A 17,697-nucleotide genomic window follows, 5' to 3' on the forward strand; every position below is an offset into this window, starting at 1 on the left:
GGTGCAGTGATTTGGTTTACGTTTCGAGTGTATTTCTGCTTCTCAGTGAAAGCTCATTTGCCTTGCAGCTGCCGTTCGGTGTCTGCATAAAAAATTTATATCCCGTACCGTCTATTTGTAGGAAAAACTAAAAAGAGCACGACACAAATTGGAAGAGAGGTTATCGCACCTTGCATTTATTTTTATTATAAGAGCTAAGCTAATGACTTTCATGCGCTTTTGATAATCTCATAATGTGCTTCGTATAATATTCTTCGGCAGAGTTTGTTCTGGCGATTGTTTGTTCAATTGGTCGTGATACTGCACACAAAGCTGAGGATATTCTCAGAGCTTGTTCGCTGTACATAAACTAGGAACTTAAAAATGATATTTTTCTTAAGGCTGCTTGCCCATAGTTCGGCACCGTTTTGATGAGGTGATTTTTGCAAACACTTTCTTTGTCGCATGTTGCATTTGCGTCCATAATGTTAGTGGGCAGTCTAGTTTTACGCAAATGTTTGGCTTAAGGTTTTTCCGATTATGTTTCCAGCGTAGAATTCAAAGCCTACTTCTAGCTGTATGTGCTTTTTGTTAAGAGTATGGATTCTTTTTTTCGGCTGCCAATTGAAGATCTTGCAATTCTAGCTGCTCCATGTATTTTGAGCTGACGGCGGCAATGTCCTCAATGGCATCATGGGATTTGAAATCATTTGTGTTCCTCTCTTGAAAAGTGCTATTTCCAGTCCCAAACCATGTTTCCTTCTATGTTTTGATATATGGCGTCTACACTATGATGTTAAGAATGCTTTTCAAAGCGTTACGGGTGTGTCGAGTTTGCACAATTACTAGTACGGATTTTTCGAAGTCGCTAGGAATTTTGTACACATAGAAATCATGATCCTAGGGCACATGTTTGCAGCTTCTTTATTGATTTCTATTGGGATTCTGTCAAACATTTTTGTCGATGGTTTTTTCAGCTTCTTGCTGCAAATTGTAAATATGGTCTATGGCGAAGGTTCTTGTTTCGCGAGGAAAATTGCTGTGTCGACTTACTGTGCCAAATCTTTTTAGTCTCATTTTGTCTTCAATTTCTTCATCATTTTATTCATAGTAGCGCTTCTACAACGTGTACTTGTACGCAAGGATATTTAAACTTTGATTGGATATCGGTAGTACGTACAGGCTTTAAGAAATCGAATAGATATTTCCAAAAAACGTGATAACTCATTACTAAAGAAAGATATGCTGATGAAACTACATAAGTGGGTTGAAATTATGATAACAAAAAGAAGGGTCGATAAATTGTGTAAAAGGGCGTAGCACCGCCCACAGTTAGAAAAAATAATTTTTGAAAGTCTTCTTCTTCATAATATATAAAAAAAACGTGTCACAAGTTTGAGGCCAATGGACACCTAAACTACTGCACCGATTTTGAATTTGATTTGCATCCCGTGTGTAGTTTGATCTAACTTGAAATATAGGATAGGTTATATCTCAGTTTATAGTCGAAATATTATTTTATTGCAATTTTTTTTCATTTGTTTATACGTAATATTAAAATGTTACGTATACGCAGTGGCACTCATTTCTGAGGGGGCCCGCGATTTAGAGGTACTATGACATTTTTTATTACAGGAGAGTCTTTAGTTGTTCCATGTGCAATTTTTAAGCCGAATTTCAAAAGCAACGAAAATCTGCATTTCTTTTTAATATTATAGTGAAGTGTGAAAAATAAAATCTATATATATAAAAAGAAAGGCTAAAATGTGTGTTAGTTGGTCGCCGGTGTTTGAAGAGATGCGTCGGTCGATTTTGTTCAAACTTTCACACAAGTTGCGTAAACCTCACGCGGTGGTTACTTCTGGTACAGAGTCTCGAGATATAGGCCAAACCGTGGGCCAGTGAATGCCTAGACAGTGTTTATACAATATGGATATCAAATGAAAGCTGTTGATGAGTGCTTTGGTACAGAGTAATATATTATCCAGAGACGGACTGGGACTGGGATTAGGACTAGGCCTGGGACTGACACTCGGAGTGGGACTGGGACTGAGACTCGGAGTGGGACCGAGACTGGGACTGGAATAAAATACATACCACCCTCTTGGACAGGCAATAAGGATGCAGAAGAATGAGAAGGAATTGAGAGAAGAGAAAAGAGAGAAGGAGAAGGAGATTGAGAAAGAGATAGATTGAGACGAAGATGGAGATAGATGAAGTGAAAAATACGGAGGGAGGGGTGAATAAAAGGATTAGGAAAAAGTGAAGAGGAGGGAGGGCAGAGTCGGACGAAAAAAGCTTATTAAAATGTATGCATATAGGCCAAATTTAAGGCAGAACAACGTCTGCCGGGTCTTCTAGTCATATATACATCCTGAAAAGATCAAGGTGAAATTTGGCAGGCAGGTTGCCCGTACTTGTCTACATTAACTTAATGAACAATGAACAATAACACGTCATGCCCACTTAAAAAAACCAATATCGAAATCCCGAAATTTGGGAACAATGCGCTAATTCATTACCAATGATACATAAGGTGGTAGAACTTGATATATTCGATGACTTTATGACTACAACATTATTTTTAAAAAATCAGCACTGTCCGCATTTAGAGAAATAAAATTTAAAAGTTTTTAAGCCGGAAATTAAAGCCTGTTGAAGATATCATATCGAGAGATGCTTCTTTCATTGTCCTAACTATTACATTGTCAGCTCAGTGGAAGACTAACATGTTTCAAATCCCATGTAAGACTAGCACAATTAGTTGTTCGGGCGTAAAACTAAAACGTTTCGGCTTCTCGCATGACAGACTAATACATTCAGCTTCCGCATTCAAGACTGACATAGTTCATTAAGGAAAGCTTTTTTTCAGATCTGCAAGGTTGTGCGAATATTTTTTTGCTAATTTATGCAAAAAAACATGTTGTCAATTTAAGTCAACATCTCGGAAACATATCGGGCCCATATAGGATATTCCCTGCTATGCTGCAGATGACCGGTGGAAGCGTTATCCCTTCGTTAGGCACGTGGTTTTCTGTTAAGTGGTTAGGCACGTGGTCGTAGACCATTTTAATGTGATGACTAAAAGTGTTATTCATTTTTGTTTTTTGATAATACTTCATAAGTATATTCTGTGATTCAATATAAGGCATACAAACTATTATTTTGACCAAAATATTTGTGTATGTTCTGTAAATTCAATAATGTATGTGATTTTAACATTTATTGCATTCATAATTGATTTTTGTTATAACTATTGGACGATTTACTAGAATGCTTTTATTGGTCGTAGAACTTAAAACAAAAATATGTAAAATTTACTTCTTTAAATAAAAAATAAAAGTTCAGTACAAACCTTATGTGTTGGGGTTTCCTGAAAACTGCTTATATTTCCTCACTGAGATATTCTCTCATACGATTTTGGCAAGAAAATCTGCCTCATTTAGCACACGACTTTGGGGATTATTTGTTTATATTTCGAGGGCAAATATGACAACGTCTGACATAGTTACTAGGTGGCTGAGTGGGTTGTGGTGCAATACTTGAGATGCCAAGAAGGTTTGGACTCGCTGCCTCATTTCCCTGGGTAGTCGAGGATCCTTTGATCTAACTTCAGTTTGTGGTCGAATGAGCTCCCAAGCGAAGTTTTCAAGAAAGTTACTGCGTTTTATATTCTTTTGGGGATAATTTGATTTATAAACACAAAGAGCGCTTATACCAGATATATTTAGTAAATTGTAAAATATTACCATTGGCCAACAACGACACGTACTCCCTGCAATATTATATTTCAGACATAATTGGTCCATTAGATCTACACCAATTTTTGTGTGATTATAATCGGTTATCGTAATTGTTTTTTTTTTTTTTTTCATAATTTGTTTGCTTATCTAACCTCCGTCTTCTCTACTTCATGCATAGCGCTTTCTTCACTACTTGATAGTTCGGAGAGCCATCTTTTCCATACTTTAGGATTTTTGCTCATTTCCGTTCGTGTTTTTTTGGAATCAGATTTAATATTATCTGAAACTAATGATATTACCACACTTTTGTGAAAAAATATAGACAGAAATGAAATAATATTGCAGCAAGAAAAATTAACGTCGTTAGTCACGTGGTCTACATATGTAGAGATTAATTTTAAACAGCGATTATAAAATTTACGTAATTTAAGGGAAAAATTTAAGGAGTTGCACGACTTTGAAAAGACGTGGTCTACGATTGTAGACCACGTGCCTAATGAAGGGATAATGGCTAAGAATAATCATTTGCATAAAGCTGAATCACGTCCCGCAATCTTGGAGAACGGCTCGAGTAGTCTTCATACTCAAAGCGGGAAAATCCAGTCATCTGCACCGGAAATACTACAGGCATATTAGTTTGAGTGCAGGCCTCGGGGCAGTTAGAGTGCAGGATTTATGGTCACAGCAGTATAGCGCCATCTAATATCGATCAAACGGAACATATAATCCCGTACCTGAGCTTCGAAAGTGATCTTGGGGACGCAGAACATACTATACTCGTGCATACGGATAGTTCGAAATAAATGAATGAGGTTAGGTCTGCTGTTTACTGTGCTTTTCAGGCGGTAATTATAGCAGTGAAGTAAGCAGCAGATATTTTGGAGTAAGCGTGCTTCAGCTGTAGTCGCGTCAATATGTATATTGATAGTCGGAATGCGAGTAAGGCAATAATCTCTCAAGAAGTGTTCTGAAATGCAAAGAAGCATTGGAAAAACTTCGCCCAGGCTGGATCATACATTTTTACTGGGTTCCCGGTCATAAAGGGATAGAAGGTAACGAAAAGGCCGATGATCCCCCAGCGGGTTAGGGGATCAAGATATACCCGCGGAATGTATGCTTGTCGTAAGAGGCGACTAAAATACCATATTCAGGGGGTTGTGTAGCGCAACCCTTTCAGGTTGCCAGCGCAATATATAGCTTCTTCAAACCCAATTGTCAACCTCACTTATCAGTGGCGAATCCCGTTTCAGAAGAGGCTCTGGTGACCCCAAGCTTCTCGTGTAACTTGGGGGTGGGAAGGGAGGGATGGCCTGAAGGTTTAATGTGGCCATATAAATCGTTCCCGAGATGGTCTGGCTAGCATTTTAATGGTGCTGTGTTTCCAGAGCGTACCGAATCTGTATCCGGCAAAGGACCATCACTTCGATAACACTCCCAAAAGCCTTCAGGGAGTAACTATCGCTGCAGCAAAAACAACAACAAGAGGCCGACGAGTTGGCAAAGGAGGGTGCAACACACGCTGAGTCGACGGCAGACGCCCCAATTCGTTTGGGATAAAGGAAACAGGAGTTGTGTATGATCCATCAAGCAGGAAAAGCGTGGAAAAAAGCACGGGGCTGCAAAATTTCTAAGATCATGTACAAAGCCTACGATATTAGACCCACAAATTGGCTCATATCTCTGAAGAGAGAAGACTAAAGGCTAACGATGGGCATACTGACTGGAAACTGCCTTCTGGCGTCACATGCTTATAAGTTAGACCTCGTCAGTAACAGCAATTGCAGGAATTGCGAGCTGCAGGAAGAACCTGCGCTCGTCAGGTTAAGGCTCCAGCCAGGGGCTGAGGAGTTGGCAGATCTCGAGGTAGCAATTAAACTTGGTCCTAGAAAATTGCTAGCATTTGCAAAGAGGTCGGAGTTATTATATAACAAATGTCCGGACACCTGATTGGAGTTCTTCCGTTTTGACGTCAAACAAATTCTGGTAATACTATGGACACATTCAGTATATGTGAGGTGTTTGTTTAGCGGCCAGTTCAACCTAATCTAACATTAGTAATTTTTTTTTCAAAGTAAACCAAAATATTTTTTACGTACTCGAAATTGTCTTCAATTCAACATAATAAACTTTGAAATAGGGCTCAACATTGCCCGCAATAAAAAAAATTACCAAGTTAGAAAATTATATGACGAATTAAACTTTTATTATAACAAATATGGTTTTCAAGATGTTGACTAAAATATATACCAACATATGCATAGCTTTGCAAAAAATATTCGCACGACCCTGCTAATCTAAAAAATAAGCTTTGCTTAATGAACTGTGTAAGTCTTCCACGCGAACAAGAACAGCGTGTTTGTCTACATCGAGTCCGACGATATTGTGAGGAATATTAGCATCACTTTGCTGTTAGTAAATAATCACAACAACAAAACAGAAAGCAGCCAAACTTACAAAGAAAGCGACGAAGAATATCTTACATACACATTTTTAGTCATCAGCTAAGAGCAGAAGTTGATACTCACACATGCAGACGCATATGGCTAGTAGAAAAGCATAAACTACAAATATACATGTATATAGCTGGTAACCAAGCATGAGATACAACTGTTCTAGAAGACATTTTCGCAAAATGACTTGACCTTAGGAGAAATGGGTGAACGAGAAAACCGATGGTATAAAAGCAGCGCAAGCTGAGGAATCAGTAATCAGTTTGATTTAAACACGCTATTAGTTGTGAAGTGAAGTATAATAGTGAACTACGCCCAAAGTAATATAAATAAAGACCAGTTTGCAATACTGAATACCGGAATTATTTATTCGACAGTGTAGCGATTTGAACATTAGCAGAAAGTGCGAAATAATCGATATCCCGCAATATTAATTCAATATATACACATTGTGAAAAGAAAAGGTGGTTAAGTTTTTGTGATTCGACGGGCGAATGGGTTTTTTGTTTTTTTTTATAGAATTGTATTATTTGTTACTTTTGTGGACTGTATGTTATGATATTATTTTTAGAGAGAGGTCGATATGTACCTGTTACACCTTTTATGTATTTATTGGGGGCAAGCACTGGGGGCTCTAAGATATTTGCTGCGGGTTGAGCCACCTTAGTTTGCTTTGAAAAACCCCGCTTTGGGATAAAAAATTTAACTATGTCTTCAGAATACTTCACTAACCATTTGAGAACACTTCAACAAATGTAATCGGCTCACAACTCATTTTATTTGAATTTTTTATTTTATGGGAGAAAAAAAAAAGAGAGAAAGAATCAAACGCATTAAATGACAAACACTGTTCGGTAGAGAAACTGCGGCAATTATGCTAAAGCCGTGCGGAGGGATATTTTATGCCCGTGTGCTCGTGGACTAAAAACCACACCACTTGGAACCGTTGTGTCGCGTTCTATACTTTTTTTGTTCCTGCGTCCAGTCCCGATATATAAGCGTGCAATTACGTAATTACAATATGGGTTTGATTGTGATTAAGGGCAAAACAAAGTACCTTTTTCCTCCACGTATGGAGGAAAATCTAAATAGCTTTCTGAAAGAAAATTATCGAAAATCTATGCAAGTTATAAGAGAACGAGACTAGTACTCCCCAGACTTAAATTGATGGGGCTAGAAAACTTCCTACTGATAAAAATTCAGAGAAGTATAAAAAAAAATTCGTAATTTTCATTAAGTGTTCTCAGCATTTCAGATTGTTTTGAGAATTCATAGAAGTTTTTCTTAAAAGCTAGGAAAATTAACAGAAAAAAAAAATAAACAGAATAATTTATTTCACGAAATGAGTTTTAAATTGCCAACGCCATTTTCCAGTACGCTGCTGAATATCGGAACTCGTGAACTTCAGCGGCAAAGCTAAATCACACCTAGCTATGCTCGGTTAACCAGGTACGTATAATTAAAACTTTTTGGAACTTTCGAGATTCAAGAGCTTACATTTTTGATAAATCTCTCTGATAGATTTAAAAAAATATGAACTCTAAATTTTTCTTCGTTCTCACAATTTTCCTTTTAACTTCTCACCCAAGTGATTCGCAAACACACATCTGGCATAACTTCTGAACATTTCGTTCTTTGCTTCATAAAATAATGAGAACACATAAAGGCTTCAAACGAATTCGCGCATATTTATAAATTTATTTGGAGTTTTGTTCAGGAAAATGGAAGTAAGTACCTCAAATTGATGTATGCACTCATACGTGTAAGTACTTCCGTTGATGCAACCTCACCTGCTTTAGCTGCATCGCAACTTTTACAAAACCGAAGCAGAGTACTAAGAGTTTTCCTGCTTTCTCAGTGTATTTGGTCATATTCACTCAAATTGTTTATGCAATAGGCAGAATTATTTATGTACGTGTGGAAAAGGAAAATGTAACATAAAATCTGGCGAAAAGCTTTCAAATTCAATTTTCTTCTTTACGGTAGCATCCGATGCGTATGTGGCACCACAGATAGCCGGTGGAAGTATATAAATATAACCATTAGGGTATGCCTTACTTTTCGAATTCGCATATTTTTCCAGGACCTACAAACGTAAAAGCTTTACGTTAGGAAAGCTTGAACTGGCCGATCCGTGAAGACCTCATACTGGTTTAATGGGACAATAATGTTAGCAGAAGTTTCTTCAATGACCACACAGAAGTCCTTACTAAAAACCAGGATACAATCTACAAAATAACTTCGTACTCTTGGCAAATACTAGAAGCTTTCTAGGACCTATACGCATTGCTGTCAATATCTAATAACAGTATCCTTCCGAATAGCACGGACACGCGACGATTCAGGACGATATGGCGAAGGGATAACTAATCGGAATAACAACCGACTTAACATCTAAAAACCACCACATCATGGCGGTTTTGGACTCCCAGTTTTAGAACATACGATATCCTTCAAGAGAGTAATGGGAAGTAGGCCTAGACAATGACAGGTCATTACAATTTACACCGAGGGCTCGAAAATGGAAAAGGTAACTGGAGTTGGGATGTACTCAAAACATATACAGTTAAGCCAATCATTCCGACTTCCTTACGCATACAGGGTATTCCAGGCTGAGATCTACGTCATAGACAGAGCAGCAAAACTACTTCAAAATAGTATGGTCTCCGACACCGACGTTACAATCTTTGTTGATAGCCAAGCCACCTTAAGGGTATTAGGTTTCAACATGATAAAATCGGGTATCGTTCGGAAGTGTACAGCCTCTCTGGCTTTTATAAGTCATCTCAATGTCTCCCTTTGCTGGGCCACTGGGCATAGCGATATTGAAAGGAATCAACTAACTTATGAGATAGCTAGGAAAAGTTCCGATTGGGACATAGGTGAGGTGGACAGCTCCGTCCAACCACCGCTGAGTTTTCTCCTGGGGAGAATCGAGGAATATGAGAACAGGGCAACGGACTTGCTTTGGACTAAAATGGTTGACTGTGAAGTCTCAAGTTCCTAATGGCGATGCTTGGATAGGAAATGCACTAGCTTCCTTCTTAAACTGAACAAATCTGCGGTGAGAGAACTTACGGGTGTCATCACAGGTCATTGTGCTATCGCAACAATGCTCCGATGGTGGCGAATACCGACAAGCTCCCCCTGCAGAAGCTGTCAGGATGAGGAGGAAGAGGAGTCGAGCTACCACTTTCTCTGCCAATGTCCGGCATTTTAAAGAAGAACGCTCAGATTTCTGGGCTCACGGTTCTTCGACAGCCTGGCAGAGGTTGGGAAAGTGGATATCTCGCTTCTTTTTGGGTTCATCAGGGAAAGCAAGTGGCTCGTTGAGGACCACTAGCAGGTGATAGAGTTAAACGAATGTGCCGCCACCCTGCACTTATTGAGGGCACTCACAATAGACAAAAATACGGGAATGGGTTATACGCACGCACGCCCTTTTAACCTAACGTAACCTAACATATCCCTTCGAATAACTGAGAGTCGTAGCCTGGCAAGCGCAGGGCACGGGCACAAAACTTGCTCGATCGTTTCATCCTCCAACACATACTTCGATATCTGCTATCACTGATTAAGCGTAATTTAAAAGCACGTGACGGCAGAAGGAAGGGTGCAGTCAGAATACTCGTCCCAAGTCTACAGTGTTCTTTTTTAAATGCTAATAGTAACTTTTTTATTCTAAGTCGTTCCAATGTCTCGCTTTAGCTTGAGAGTAGACCATAAATACAGCCATAGTGTCATCAAATATAAGCCAAATAGACTACTTGATCCCGTACGGGAATTTCGATGGGGCTCCTGGAGTCAAAGTAATGGAAGGTTCTAGGTCTGCTGTATACTATGCTTTCGCGAAATTAATACATTTCATGAGCTTTCTAATCACTGTTGGTTTTTTCCGGAGTTAGCCTTAGCCAATGCATTACAAACACTGAAGGACAATTGAGTAGATTTCTTTAGATAAAAAGATAGCCTTTACCAATATAGAAAGCAGCGCCGTTCACTAGCCCCCGACTAGGCTGCCATAGTCAGAATCATCTGCCAATAGAAAAAATCAATGGAGAACTGGGTGATTAAAGCCCACATGGATTTGGTAACCACTACCTGACTTGTGGGAAGAGGAACTCCCCAGGGAGAAGTTTTCCCACTGTTTCCGGGGGTCATAGCGCTGAACGAAATTTCACGGGAGCTCAATAAAATTCATGTGAAGGTAGTCGCATATGCAGACGATATCAAAATCGATGTTTCATATGTATCCTTCTCGACTTTAAGTGAATTACTAGAAGGGGTGCTTTGGAGGCTTTATGTCTGGGCAACCAAAAGTAGTCTTTAGGTAAACCCAACTAAGCCAGAACTGACCCTATTAACTAAACAAATACAAAAAAAACTAAAAAATAAAAACAAATCAAAAAACACAGTTTAGGCTGCCTTTGTAATTGAAATATCTGGGCACTTACATAAACAAAAAGCTAAGCTGGAAAAGACTAAAATAGCCTTCTTCTCATGTAAAAGTGTCCCCAGAAACTGGTGTCTAAAACACAAACTGATGATGTGGCCATATACGGCCGGCATCAAATCTATACTAACATATGAAATTATGGAATGGTGGACGGCCATGAATAAACATTACAATATTAAAAAATATATAGAGGCAACGCGCAGCCTTCGAAGTGCTAACAGATACACTAGGGTAGTGTCCAAATGACGCTCTGAATGTGCTCCTAAACCAGTTTCTCTAAACCTTGACATAAGTGAAACCGCCACCTTTTCGGCGGTAAGACTTTGTTGTAGTTGTTGTAGAAGTGCATCCAATAGGTGCAATCACTCAAAAATGTTTATCATTATCCTCTAACGTAAGTACAAGGTTTAACTTATTACAGTATTCAGATCGAAGTTGTGCTGGAATGACGCACGTCTCACTAGGGAGAAAGCTCTTCCCTTCTCCGAGCTCAAGGTATTTAGCTTTTATAATGGGGTTTGGTGTTATATCACTGACGACCTACTTGTGTTTTTCTTCTACATACGGCTGTATTCTCGGGTGCTATATTTCCTCACGTTGTTTGCTGAGATGACTTCTAGAGCCCATGGGAGTTGCAACCTCTTCAATCAGACTAAATGATTCTGTAAGACTTAGAGATTCTGACTGCTAGAACTCAAAGTGATATGGTCACAGTAGTATTTTCAGAAAACTTTCCAGTGAACCAGGGTGACTCTAGAATGTGTTTGTACGATACATGTATCAAATTAAAAGTATTAATGAGGGTTTTAAAAGGGTTTAGCCCATAGTTGTATATGTGAAGGCGTTTTCGAGATATCGACCAAATGTGGACCAGGGTGACCCAGAACATCTTCTGTCGGGTACCGCTAATTTATTTATATATGCCATACCTCGAACAGTATTCCTGCCAAAATTACAAGGGCTTTTGATTTCGCCCTGCAGAACTTTTTCATTTCATTCTACTTAATATGATAGGTGTCACACCCATTTTACAAAGTTTTTTCAAAAGTTATATTTTGCGTCAATAGACCAATCCAATTACCATGTTTCATCCCTTTTTTAGTATTTGGTATAGAATTATTGCATTTTTTTCATTTTTCGTAATTTTTGATATCGAAAAAGTGGGCGTGGTCATAGTCAGATTTCGGCCATTTTTTACACCAAGATAAAGTGAGTTCAGTTAAGTACGTGAACTAAGTTTAGTAAAGATATGCCGATTTTTGCTCAAGTTATCGTGTTAACGGCAGAGCGGAAGGACAGGCGGACTACTGTGTATAAAAACTGCGAGTGGCTTCAACCTATTTCGCCCATTTTCACAGAAAACAGTTGTCGTCATAGTCTATGCACCTACCAAATTTCACAAGGATGGGTAAATTTTTGTTCGCCTTATGGCCTTAAAAGTATTCTAGACGAATTAAATGAAAAAGGGCGGAGCCACGCCCATTTGGAAATTTTGGTTTATTTTTGTATTTTGTTGCGACATATCTGGAGTTGAAAGTCGACATAGCTTACTTATATACTGTAAAGATTTTAAATTTTTTGTTAAAATTTGGCTTTAAAAAAAATTTTTTTTTTAAGTCGGCGTGTTCGTCATCCGATTTTGCTAATTTTTATCACAGTAATAACAGTAACGTGCCTGCCAAACTTCATTATGATATCTTCAACCACTGCGAAATTACAGCTTGCAAAACTTTCAAATTACTTTCTTTTAAAAGTGGGTCGTGCCACGCCCATTGTCCAAGATTGCACTAATTTTCTATTCAGCGCAATGAGGTCAACACACCTACCAAGTTTCATTGCTTTAGCCTTCTTTAGTAAGGAATTATCGCACTTTTTCGGTTTTTCGAAATTTTCGATATCGACGTGGTTATTGTCCGATTTCGTTCATTTTAAATAGCGGTCTGAGATGAGTGCCCAGAAACCTACATACCAAATTTTATCAAGATACCTCTAAATTTACTCAAGTTATCGTGTTTACGGACGGACGGACATGGCTAAATGAATTTTTTTTCGCCCAGATCATTTTGATATATAGAAGTCTATATCTATCTCGATTAGTTTGCTCCGTTACGGATTACCGTTATGCGAACAAAGTTAGTATACTCTGTGAGCTCTGCTCAGCTGAGTATAAAAAGATTCCTCTCGCTCAGCTGTTGGCGAATGGAAAGCACATGAAATCAGTAAAAAAATTTTGGTTGTAGAAAAATGAAGAGGCGAAACATGAGAGAACTAAGGGCCTTAACTTTCATATTCAATTTGAATTACGAGTGAATTTTAACCAGAAAATTTTCTATCACTGCTGACAAACATTCCGTGTAAAAATATTGTGGCGCCAGACCTGGCTGACGTTTTAGAAACAGCATAAACTAATAGATTCTACTACTTCTAATAGCAAATATAAGGTATGTGATATTGGGCTCTTTATTTTTAAGTCCTTCCAACTATTCCGTTTGCGAAAAGGTCCATGAATTATTAGATATTCCAATGTTTAATAAATGTCATTAACCTACAGCGTGTAAGGTTTGGAAGATTCATATACAACTCTGAAAGCCGACTTAAAATAGTATTTTCGGAGTCCGATAAGTGTAGAAAATGATCTGTTTATGAGGCCACTAGGTGTCACATATGACTCCTATTGAGATTCATAAGGTTTATAAAATAAGGTTCATATCGAGCGACCATTGCAAGAAAGAAGGGAAATGCATTCAATCCGGACTCATAATGAGCATAAACGATCGGAATAAGGACTCATTTCTTACTCTTTTCCGATTCCAAATGAAAAAGGTTAGGGAGGGTAGATTTTTGAATAAATTAACTTGTGCAAACATACTGAGAAGTAAACCCATGGTTTTTCACTACCTTAAAGCACCACTGTAAATTTATAATATTCTACGTATCTGGTTATTAAAAATAAAATTCCCTCAAAATTTGGTAACAATTACGTAATTTAATCTATTTACCTTAAATTACTATTTAATTGTTGATTTAAATTGGAATAGTGAGTTTGTTAGTTCACTACCTAGATTTTGGAATTTCCCCTCAAGTGCTGTTAAGTGACATTTCTGTACTTGCTATTTACTGCCTGGGTAACTGGTTGTAAATTAAGAGAGTCATTTTTGTGTTTCTGCCCCTCGGGGCTATGAATTTAAGCTGCCACATACAGTCTTGTTATACCACAAAACGAATAAAATCGTATTTGCTTCATATGTAAGTACAAGTCGATATGGAGTAGGCATGAGCTTTCTAAATAACATTCGTTTATAAGCCTGCTGGGTTTTATCCATGAAAGTGTTGTGCAAAACTTATACAATTACATACAAATATATACACGACCTGAAGGAATGATCGCAAAGATATTCCTTTGAAACAAGAAGATAAGCTTTATGCCTGAGTCTGTAATAAACAGGAAACAACAAGTGATCCAAATCCATGTACAAGAGAGCTGCTAACATCAGCCTCGGATTCTATACTCTTGTACGGAACACGGGGACACAATGAAATATCATAAGAACCGGTCCAGCGCAGATGGGCGCTGCAAAAGCTTCGGGTCACTATAATCACGTATCAAGCTGTTCTGGGCGTTGCGGGAACTATACCTACATATCTTCTTGCTGAGGTAAAAAGAACAATATACGGCAGCGAATCGTAAGCAAGTAGAGCTTCTGTTGACATACATGCGCGAGATGAATCGACCGCGCTGGTAACAACCGTGTAGGAAAGTGGACCAGGAAAGTAATTCGTGAGCTTTGAGGCGACTTCACGGATAGGTCTACTTATAACTCACTCAATATTTACCCGCATAATATACTTCCGAAAAAATCTACACAGATTAAGCAAGCTCGAACTGCCTGTACTGAGAATATTTGACGATGTATGGCAAAAAATTTAAACCACAAACTTATCTGAAGAGACCTTTGGCACGTTCGAAAAAGATACAATATCAGTCAGTATATTTAATTCATTTCAGGTTTTCCATCATAATAAAAACACAATAATTTATTGAGACAAACTACGGTGAATAAGTCTCACACTCATTAAAGGTACGAATGTAATAAATGAGTAGTGACTAGATCAAAGATCATCAAAAAAATAACATAAAATAAAATAAAATAAAATATAATAAACTAACATAAAATAAAATAAATTAAAATAAAATAAAAAAAATAAAAAAAAAAATAAAATAAAGCAAAATAAAATAAAATTAAATAAAATAAAGTCAAATAAAATATTATAAAATAAATTAAAATGAAATAAAATAAAATAAAATTTCTTAAAATAAAATTTAATATAGTTAAATAAAGTAAAATGTTTTAAAATAAAACAAAACAAAATATCATAAAATAAAATAGAACAAAATAACATAGAATTAAGCGACTTACTATAAAATAAAATAAAACAAAATGAAATAAATTAAAATAAAATAAAATAAAATATAAAATAAAACAACATAAAATAAAATAAAATAAAATAAAATAAAATAAAATAAAATAAAATAAAGTAAAATGAAATTAAATATATTAATAAAATAAAATGAAATAAATAAAAATAAAAAAATGAAAAAAATTAAGTGACTCAAAATAAAAGAAAATATATTTAAATAAAGTAAATAAAGAAATAATGAAATTACTTAAAATAAATCAAAACAAAGTATCATAAACTAAAATAATAAAAAAAAGCAAAAAAATATAATAAAAATCAAATAAATAAAATAAAATGAAATAGATAATAAAAACAAAATAAGATAAAATTAAATGACTTAATATTAAATAAAATAAAATAAAACAAAACAAAATAGCATAAAATGAAATAAAACAAAATATGATAAAATTAAGTGACTTAATATAAAATAAAACAAAATAAAATAAAATAAAATAAAAAGAAAGAAAATATAATAAAATAAAATGAAATAAAATAAAGTGAAATAAAATATAATAAAAATAAACAAAAATAAAAAAATAACAAAATAAAGTGACTTAAAATAAAACAAAATTTTTTTAAATAAAGTAAATAAAAAAATAATAAAATTACTTATATAAACCAAAATAAAATATCATAAAATAAAATAAAACAAAATAAGATAAGATTAAATGACTAAATATAAAAGAATAAAATAATATAAAAAAATAAAATAAAATAAAATAAATAAAACAAAATAAAATAAAGTAAAAAAAAAACAAAATAAGATAAAATTAAAAGACTTAATATAAAATAAAATTATTTTTGTTGTTTACGGCCTTTGAATTATAACTTTTTAAATATAAACGAGCTCTAGGCCAAATATGATGATGATGACTTCAGACTGAAGTCGAAATATCGACAAATTAAATAATATAATTGTATATCAAAAATTCACGTAAAGTGTTTTATTAAGAATATATAAATATTTGGCCTAGAGCTCGTTTATATTTAAAAAGTAATTAAATAAAATAAATAAAAAAAATAAAATAAAGTAAAAAATAAAATTAAAATAAAATGAATAGAGTAAAGTGAAATAGATAATAAAAACAAACTAAAAAAAAATTAACCCAGAAATTATAATTAGAGGAAACAAGTAAAAGTGTCTAATTTCGGGTGTAACCGAGTATTGTATACTCAGCGTGAGCTTCAATTGAATATTTCATTTCAAATAAATTACTTTCCTATATAACACGTGGTACCGCCCGTTTAAAAAAAATGTCTCCCCATTTCCTCTTAAAAAAAATGTCTCCCCATTTCCTCTTACGACAAAACTTGATAAGTGAAATATCATTGATTCAAAACTATTTTTGCTAAGTTATAGCTTATTATTCTAGTCTACGACCCTTTTTAAACTTGTGTTATATCTAAGTTGCCGTGGTCTTTAATCGATCCCGTCAATCACTAGAAATATTTTCTACTATAGGGAAAATTTTTGTACCCAATTTTATTACCATCCGTTAATTTTTCTTCGAGTTATGGCTCCCGAAACATAGAAAATTGCTTAATCATAAAAAGGGGCGGTGCAACACCCATTTTCAAAAATATTAGTTTTCCCCAACTAGAATTCTATTGATACAAAGCTCTTTTTCGCTAAGATATAGCTTACTATTTTCGTCTACGACCTTTTTAAAAATCTTTTATATAAAAGTGGGCGTGGTCTTTAACCGATCTCGTCCGTTTTTTCCAGTAATATTTCCCGCTATAGGGAAAGTCTGTGTACCCAATTTTATTAAGATCTGTTAATTTTTCTTCGAGTTATATATCCCGAAATATAGAAAACTGTGTAGTCATAAAAGGGGCGATGCCACGCCAATTTTTTAAAATTTGAATTTTTTTCTATTCATTGTTACAAATCCCTTTGGAAATGAAATACCATTGATATACAACTCTTTTTTGCAAAGATATAGCTTAATTTATTCGTCCACGACCCTTTTAAAAATATTTTATACAAAAGTGGGTGTGGTCTATAACCGATTTCGTCAATTTTTCTTTAAAGCATTCCTTAAAGTAATGACAACCTCTCTGCCGGATTTTGTTACGATAGGTTTAACGATTTTTGATTTATGATTAATAATAATTTTAAAATATATTTGATCACAAGTGGGCGGTGCCATGCCCATTTTAAAAATGTTTTTAATATTTTTATCAAGAGTTTCAATATCAGCCCACATGTCAAATTTCAACGTTCTACGTGTATTATTTACTAAATAATCAGGTTTTTTGTGTTTTCCAAAATGTTATATATATAAAAAGTGGGCGTGGTTATCATCCGATTTCGCTGATTTTCAACACCAATCTATTGTGGGTCCAGATAAGATCGTGTACCAAATTTGGTGAAGATATCTAAATATTTAATCAAGTTATCGTGTTAACGGACAGACGGGCGGACGGACGGGTATGGCTCAATAATTTTTTTTTTTCGACACTGACGATTTTGATATATTGAAGTCTATATCTATCTCGATTCCTTTATACCTGTACAAACAACCGTTATCCAATCAAAGTTAAGTGAAGAAAAGGTAATCAAATTTAGAGGAAAGAAAGGCAAAACTAAAGAAAGGAAAGGAAGATA

This window comes from Eurosta solidaginis, unplaced genomic scaffold, assembly GCF_040869045.1.
Source record: "Eurosta solidaginis isolate ZX-2024a unplaced genomic scaffold, ASM4086904v1 ctg00000510.1, whole genome shotgun sequence".
In the NCBI taxonomy this organism is placed as follows: Eukaryota; Metazoa; Arthropoda; class Insecta; order Diptera; family Tephritidae; genus Eurosta; species Eurosta solidaginis.